The 7,514-nt window shown below is 51.2% G+C and overlaps 1 long non-coding RNA gene across 4 annotated transcripts; it reads right to left on the bottom strand.

Annotated features, from left to right (window-relative positions):
• Positions 1 to 1,614: 1,614 nt before the first annotated feature.
• LOC127922314 (uncharacterized) lies at positions 1,615 to 6,102 on the bottom strand. 4 transcript variants are annotated; one of them, XR_008110958.1, is made up of 4 exons: positions 6,052 to 6,102; positions 2,839 to 3,161; positions 2,333 to 2,594; positions 1,615 to 1,969 (listed from the first exon to the last, which is right to left on the bottom strand). It is a non-coding gene; the product is annotated as an uncharacterized LOC127922314 (long non-coding RNA). The 4 variants fall into 4 exon arrangements; XR_008110959.1 differs by having other exon boundaries at positions 1,615 to 1,908; XR_008110960.1 differs by having other exon boundaries at positions 1,615 to 1,847.
• Positions 6,103 to 7,514: the final 1,412 nt, after the last annotated feature.

The raw sequence follows: 7,514 nt of genomic DNA, 5'->3' as shown, positions 1-7,514 counted from the left end.
CATCCAGCTGAGTTCACTAACCTGTTCTACTAACACACTGAAGCCTCAGTCCCTCATCCAGCTGGTCCTGAGTTCACTAACCTGTTCTACTAACACACTGAAGCCTCAGTCCCCTCATCCAGCTGGTCCTGAGTTCACTAACCTGTTCTACTAACACACTGACGCCTCAGTCCCCTCATCCAGCTGGTCCTGAGTTCACTAACCTGTTCTACTAACACACTGAAGCCTCAGTCCCCTCATCCAGCTGGTCCTGAGTTCACTAACCTGTTCTACTAACACACTGAAGCCTCAGTCCCCTCATCCAGCTGGTCCTGAGTTCACTAACCTGTTCTACTAACACACTGAAGCCTCAGGACCAGAACATCCAGCTGGTCCTGAGTTCACTAACCTGTTCTACTAACACACTGAAGCCTCAGTCCCCTCATCCAGCTGGTCTTGAGTTCACTCACCTGTTCTACTAACACACTGAAGCCTCAGTCCCCTCATCCAGCTGGTCCTGAGTTCACTAACCTGTTCTACTAACACACTGAAGCCTCAGTCCCCTCACCCAGCTGGTTCACTAACCTGTTCTACTAACACACTGAAGCCTCAGTCCCCTCATCCAGCTGGTCCTGAGTTCACTAACCTGTTCTACTAACACACTGAAGCCTCAGTCCCCTCATCCAGCTGGTCCTGAGTTCACTAACCTGTTCTACTAACACACTGAAGCCTCAGTCCCCTCATCCAGCTGGTCCTGAGTTCACTAACCTGTTCTACTAACACACTGAAGCCTCAGTCCCCTCATCCAGCTGGTCCTGGGGCTGAGTTCACTAACCTGTTCTACTAACACACTGAAGCCTCAGTTCCTCATCCAGCTGGTCCTGAGTTCACTAACCTGTTCTACTAACACACTGAAGCCTCAGTCCCTCATCCAGCTGGTCCTGAGTTCACTAACCTGTTCTACTAACACACTGAAGCCTCAGTCCCCTCATCCAGCTGGTCCTGAGTTCACTAACCTGTTCTACTAACACACTGAAGCCTCAGTCCCCTCATCCAGCTGGTCCTGAGTTCACTAACCTGTTCTACTAACACACTGAAGCCTCAGTCCCCTCATCCAGCTGGTCCTGAGTTCACTAACCTGTTCTACTAACACACTGAAGCCTCAGTCCCCTCATCCAGCTGGTCCTGAGTTCACTAACCTGTTCTACTAACACACAGAAGCCTCAGTCCCCTCATCCAGCTGGTCCTGAGTTCACTAACCTGTTCTACTAACACACTGAAGCCTCAGTCCCCTCACCCAGCTGAGTTCACTAACCTGTTCTACTAACACACTGAAGCCTCAGTCCCCTCATCCAGCTGGTCCTGAGTTCACTAACCTGTTCTACTAACACACTGAAGCCTCAGTCCCCTCATCCAGCTGGTCCTGAGTTCACTAACCTGTTCTACTAACACTGAAGCCTCAGTCCCCTCATCCAGCTGGTCCTGAGTTCACTAACCTGTTCTACTAACACACTGAAGCCTCAGTCCCCTCATCCAGCTGGTCCTGGGGCTGAGTTCACTAACCTGTTCTACTAACACACTGAAGCCTCAGTCCCCTCATCCAGCTGGTCCTGAGTTCACTAACCTGTTCTACTAACACACTGAAGCCTCAGTCCCCTCATCCAGCTGGTCCTGAGTTCACTAACCTGTTCTACTAACACACTGAAGCCTCAGTCCCCTCATCCAGCTGGTCCTGAGTTCACTAACCTGTTCTACTAACACACTGAAGCCTCAGTCCCCTCATCCAGCTGGTCCTGAGTTCACTAACCTGTTCTACTAACACACTGAAGCCTCAGTCCCCTCATCCAGCTGGTCCTGAGTTCACTAACCTGTTCTACTAACACACTGAAGCCTCAGTCCCCTCATCCAGCTGGTCCTGAGTTCACTAACCTGTTCTACTAACACACTGAAGCCTCAGTCCCCTCATCCAGCTGGTCCTGAGTTCACTAACCTGTTCTACTAACACACTGAAGCCTCAGTCCCCTCATCCAGCTGGTCCTGAGTTCACTAACCTGTTCTACTAACACTGAAGCCTCAGTCCCCTCATCCAGCTGGTCCTGAGTTCACTAACCTGTTCTACTAACACACTGAAGCCTCAGTCCCCTCATCCAGCTGGTCCTGGGGCTGAGTTCACTAACCTGTTCTACTAACACACTGAAGCCTCAGTCCCCTCACCCAGCTGAGTTCACTAACCTGTTCTACTAACACACTGAAGCCTCAGTCCCCTCATCCAGCTGGTCCTGAGTTCACTAACCTGTTCTACTAACACACTGAAGCCTCAGTCCCTCATCCAGCTGGTCCTGAGTTCACTAACCTGTTCTACTAACACACTGAAGCCTCAGTCCCCTCATCCAGCTGGTCCCGAGGCTGAGTTCACTAACCTGTTCTACTAACACACTGAAGCCTCAGTCCCCTCATCCAGCTGGTCCCGAGGCTGAGTTCACTAACCTGTTCTACTAACACACTGAAGCCTCAGTCCCCTCATCCAGCTGGTCCTGAGTTCACTAACCTGTTCTACTACCACACTGAAGCCTCAGTCCCCTCATCCAGCTGGTCCTGGGGCTGAGTTCACTAACCTGTTCTACTAACACACTGAAGCCTCAGTCCCCTCATCCAGCTGGTCCTGAGTTCACTAACCTGTTCTACTAACACACTGAAGCATCAGTCCCCTCATCCAGCTGGTCCTGAGTTCACTAACCTGTTCTACTAACACACTGAAGCCTCAGTCCCCTCATCCAGCTGGTCCTGAGTTCACTAACCTGTTCTACTAACACACTGAAGCCTCAGTCCCCTCATCCAGCTGGTCCTGAGTTCACTAACCTGTTCTACTAACACACTGAAGCCTCAGTCCCCTCATCCAGCTGGTCCTGGGGCTGAGTTCACTAACCTGTTCTACTAACACACTGAAGCCTCAGTCCCCTCATCCAGCTGGTCCTGAGTTCACTAACCTGTTCTACTAACACACTGAAGCCTCAGTCCCCTCATCCAGCTGGTCCTGGGGCTGAGTTCACTAACCTGTTCTACTAACACACTGAAGCCTCAGTCCCCTCATCCAGCTGGTCCTGGGGCTGAGTTCACTAACCTGTTCTACTAACACACTGAAGCCTCAGTCCCCTCATCCAGCTGGTCCTGAGTTCACTAACCTGTTCTACTAACACACTGAAGCCTCAGTCCCCTCATCCAGCTGGTCCTGATTCCTAACCTGTTCTGAAGCCTCAGTCCCCTCATCCAGCTGGTCCTGAGTTCACTAACCTGTTCTACTAACACACTGAAGCCTCAGTCCCCTCATCCAGCTGGTCCTGAGTTCACTAACCTGTTCTACTAACACACTGAAGCCTCAGTCCCCTCATCCAGCTGGTCCTGAGTTCACTAACCTGTTCTACTAACACACTGAAGCCTCAGTCCCTCATCCAGCTGGTCCTGAGTTCACTAACCTGTTCTACTAACACACTGAAGCCTCAGTCCCCTCACCAGCAGCTGAGTTCACTAACCTGTTCTACTAACACACTGAAGCCTCAGTCCCCTCATCCAGCTGGTCCTGAGTTCACTAACCTGTTCTACTAACACACTGAAGCCTCAGTCCCCTCATCCAGCTGGTCCTGGGGCTGAGTTCACTAACCTGTTCTACTAACACACTGAAGCCTCAGTCCCCTCATCCAGCTGGTCCTGAGTTCACTAACCTGTTCTACTAACACACTGAAGCCTCAGTCCCCTCATCCAGCTGGTCCTGAGTTCACTAACCTGTTCTACTAACACACTGAAGCCTCAGTCCCCTCATCCAGCTGGTCCTGAGTTCACTAACCTGTTCTACTAACACACTGAAGCCTCAGTCCCCTCATCCAGCTGGTCCTGAGTTCACTAACCTGTTCTACTAACACACTGAAGCCTCAGTCCCCTCATCCAGCTGGTCCTGAGTTCACTAACCTGTTCTACTAACACACTGAAGCCTGAGTCCCCTCATTGAGTTCACTAACCTGTTCTACTAACACACTGAAGCCTCAATCCCCTCATCCAGCTGGTCCTGAGTTCACTAACCTGTTCTACTAACACACTGAAGCCTCAGTCCCCTCATCCAGCTGGTCCTGAGTTCACTAATCTGTTCTACTAACACTGAAGCCTCAGTCCCCTCATCCAGCTGGTCCTGAGGCTGAGTTCACTAACCTGTTCTACTAACACACTGAAGCCTCAGTCCCCTCATCCAGCTGGTCCTGAGTTCACTAACCTGTTCTACTAACACACTGAAGCCTCAGTCCCCTCATCCAGCTGGTCCTGGGGCTGAGTTCACTAACCTGTTCTACTAACACACTGAAGCCTCAGTCCCCTCATCCAGCTGGTCCTGAGTTCACTAACCTGTTCTACTAACACACTGAAACCTTAGGACCCTCATCCAGCTGGTCCTGGGGCTGAGTTCACTAACCTGTTCTACTGAAACACTGAAGCCTCAGGACCCTCATCCAGCTGGTCCTGGGGCTGAGTTCACTAACCTGTTCTACTAACACACTGAAGCCTCAGTCCCCTCATCCAGCTGGTCCTGAGTTCACTAACCTGTTCTACTAACACACTGAAGCATCAGTCCCCTCATCCAGCTGGTCCTGAGTTCACTAACCTGTTCTACTAACACACTGAAGCCTCAGTCCCCTCATCCAGCTGGTCCTGAGTTCACTAACCTGTTCTACTAACACACTGAAGCCTCAGTCCCCTCATCCAGCTGGTCCTGAGTTCACTAACCTGTTCTACTAACACACTGAAGCCTCAGTCCCCTCATCCAGCTGGTCCTGGGGCTGAGTTCACTAACCTGTTCTACTAACACACTGAAGCCTCAGTCCCCTCATCCAGCTGGTCCTGAGTTCACTAACCTGTTCTACTAACACACTGAAGCCTCAGTCCCCTCATCCAGCTGGTCCTGGAGTTCACTAACCTGTTCTACTAACACACTGAAGCCTCAGTCCCCTCATCCAGCTGGTCCTGGGGCTGAGTTCACTAACCTGTTCTACTAACACACTGAAGCCTCAGTCCCCTCATCCAGCTGGTCCTGAGTTCACTAACCTGTTCTACTAACACACTGAAGCCTCAGTCCCCTCATCCAGCTGGTCCTGAGTTCACTAACCTGTTCTACTAACACACTGAAGCCTCAGTCCCCTCATCCAGCTGGTCCTGAGTTCACTAACCTGTTCTACTAACACACTGAAGCCTCAGTCCCCTCATCCAGCTGGTCCTGAGTTCACTAACCTGTTCTACTAACACACTGAAGCCTCAGTCCCCTCATCCAGCTGGTCCTGAGTTCACTAACCTGTTCTACTAACACACTGAAGCCTCAGTCCCCTCATCCAGCTGGTCCTGGGGCTGAGTTCACTAACCTGTTCTACTAACACACTGAAGCCTCAGTCCCCTCATCCAGCTGGTCCTGAGTTCACTAACCTGTTCTACTAACACACTGAAGCCTCAGTCCCTCATCCAGCTGGTCCTGAGTTCACTAACCTGTTCTACTAACACACTGAAGCCTCAGTCCCCTCATCCAGCTGGTCCTGAGTTCACTAACCTGTTCTACTAACACACTGAAGCCTCAGTCCCCTCATCCAGCTGGTCCTGAGTTCACTAACCTGTTCTACTAACACACTGAAGCCTCAGTCCCCTCATCCAGCTGGTCCTGGTCCTGAGTTCACTAACCTGTTCTACTAACACACTGAAGCCTCAGTCTCCTCATCCAGCTGGTCCTGAGTTCACTAACCTGTTCTACTATCACACTGAAGCCTCAGTCCCCTCATCCAGCTGGTCCTGAGTTCACTAACCTGTTCTACTAACACACTGAAGCCTCAGTCCCCTCATCCAGCTGGTCCTGAGTTCACTAACCTGTTCTACTAACACACTGAAGCCTCAGTCCCCTCATCCAGCTGGTCCTGAGTTCACTAACCTGTTCTACTAACACACTGAAGCCTCAGTCCCCTCATCCAGCTGGTCCTGAGTTCACTAACCTGTTCTACTAACACACTGAAGCCTCAGTCCCCTCATCCAGCTGGTCCTGAGTTCACTAACCTGTTCTACTAACACACTGAAGCCTCAGGACCAGAACATCCAATCAATCAGAATAATACAAATTACAACACAGTCAAAACAAAACTATATTTCTTATTAGGAAACACAAACACAAAGCAAAATGCAGTGCTATCGGGCACTAAATCGACAGTACACTGTGGCTAAATATTTGACCATGGTTACTGATCAAAACCTTAGAAAAACCTTGACAAAGTACAGGCTCAGTGAGCACAACCTTGCCATTGGGAAGGATAGACACAGGAAAACCTGGCTCCCTGTAAAGGAAAGGAGCAGTCAGGAAGTACAGCTCTACTGAACGTGGCCCTGGTAACGAACAGCACAGTCAGGAAGTACAGCTCTACTGAACGTGGCCGTGGTAACGAACAGCACAGTCAGGAAGTACAGCTCTACTGAGCGTGGCCCTGGTAACGAACAGCACAGTCAGGAAGTACAGCCCTACTGAACGTGGCCCTGGTAACGAACAGCACAGTCAGGAAGTACAGCTCTACTGAACGTGGCCCTGGTAACGAACAGCACAGTCAGGAAGTACAGCTCTACTGAACGTGGCCGTGGTAACGAACAGCACAGTCAGGAAGTACAGCTCTACTGAACGTGGCCCTGGTAACGAACAGCACAGTCAGGAAGTACAGCTCTACTGAGCGTGGCCCTGGTAACGAACAGCACAGTCAGGAAGTACAGCTCTACTGAGCGTGGCCGTGGTAACGAACAGCACAGTCAGGAAGTACAGCCCTACTGAACGTGGCCCTGGTAACGAACAGCACAGTCAGGAAGTACAGCTCTACTGAACGTGGCCCTGGTAACGAACAGCACAGTCAGGAAGTACAGCTCTACTGAACGTGGCCCTGGTAACGAACAGCACAGTCAGGAAGTACAGCTCTACTGAACGTGGCCCTGGTAACGAACAGCACAGTCAGGAAGTACAGCCCTACTGCACGTGGCCCTGGTAACGAACAGCACAGTCAGGAAGTACAGCTCTACTGAACGTGGCCCTGGTAACGAACAGCACAGTCAGGAAGTACAGCTCTACTGAGCGTGGCCCTGGTAGCGAACAGCACAGTCAGGAAGTACAGCTCTACTGAACGTGGCCCTGGTAACGAACAGCACAGTCAGGAAGTACAGCCCTACTGAACGTGGCCCTGGTAACGAACAGCACAGTCAGGAAGTACAGCTCTACTGAACGTGGCTCTGGTAACGAACAGCACAGTCAGGAAGTACAGCTCTACTGAACGTGGCCCTGGTAACGAACAGCACAGTCAGGAAGTACAGCCCTACTGAACGTGGCCCTGGTAACGAACAGCACAGTCAGGAAGTACAGCTCTACTGAACGTGGCCCTGGTAACGAACAGCACAGTCAGGAAGTACAGCTCTACTGAACGTGGCCCTGGTAACGAACAACACAGTCAGGAAGTACAGCTCTACTGAGCGTGGCCCTGGTAACGAAC

Source organism: Oncorhynchus keta, unplaced genomic scaffold (genome assembly GCF_023373465.1).
Source record: "Oncorhynchus keta strain PuntledgeMale-10-30-2019 unplaced genomic scaffold, Oket_V2 Un_contig_25237_pilon_pilon, whole genome shotgun sequence".
Taxonomy (NCBI): domain Eukaryota; kingdom Metazoa; phylum Chordata; class Actinopteri; order Salmoniformes; family Salmonidae; genus Oncorhynchus; species Oncorhynchus keta.
Note: the sequence above shows the minus strand (reverse complement) of the source record. Positions and strands in the feature narration are given on the sequence as shown.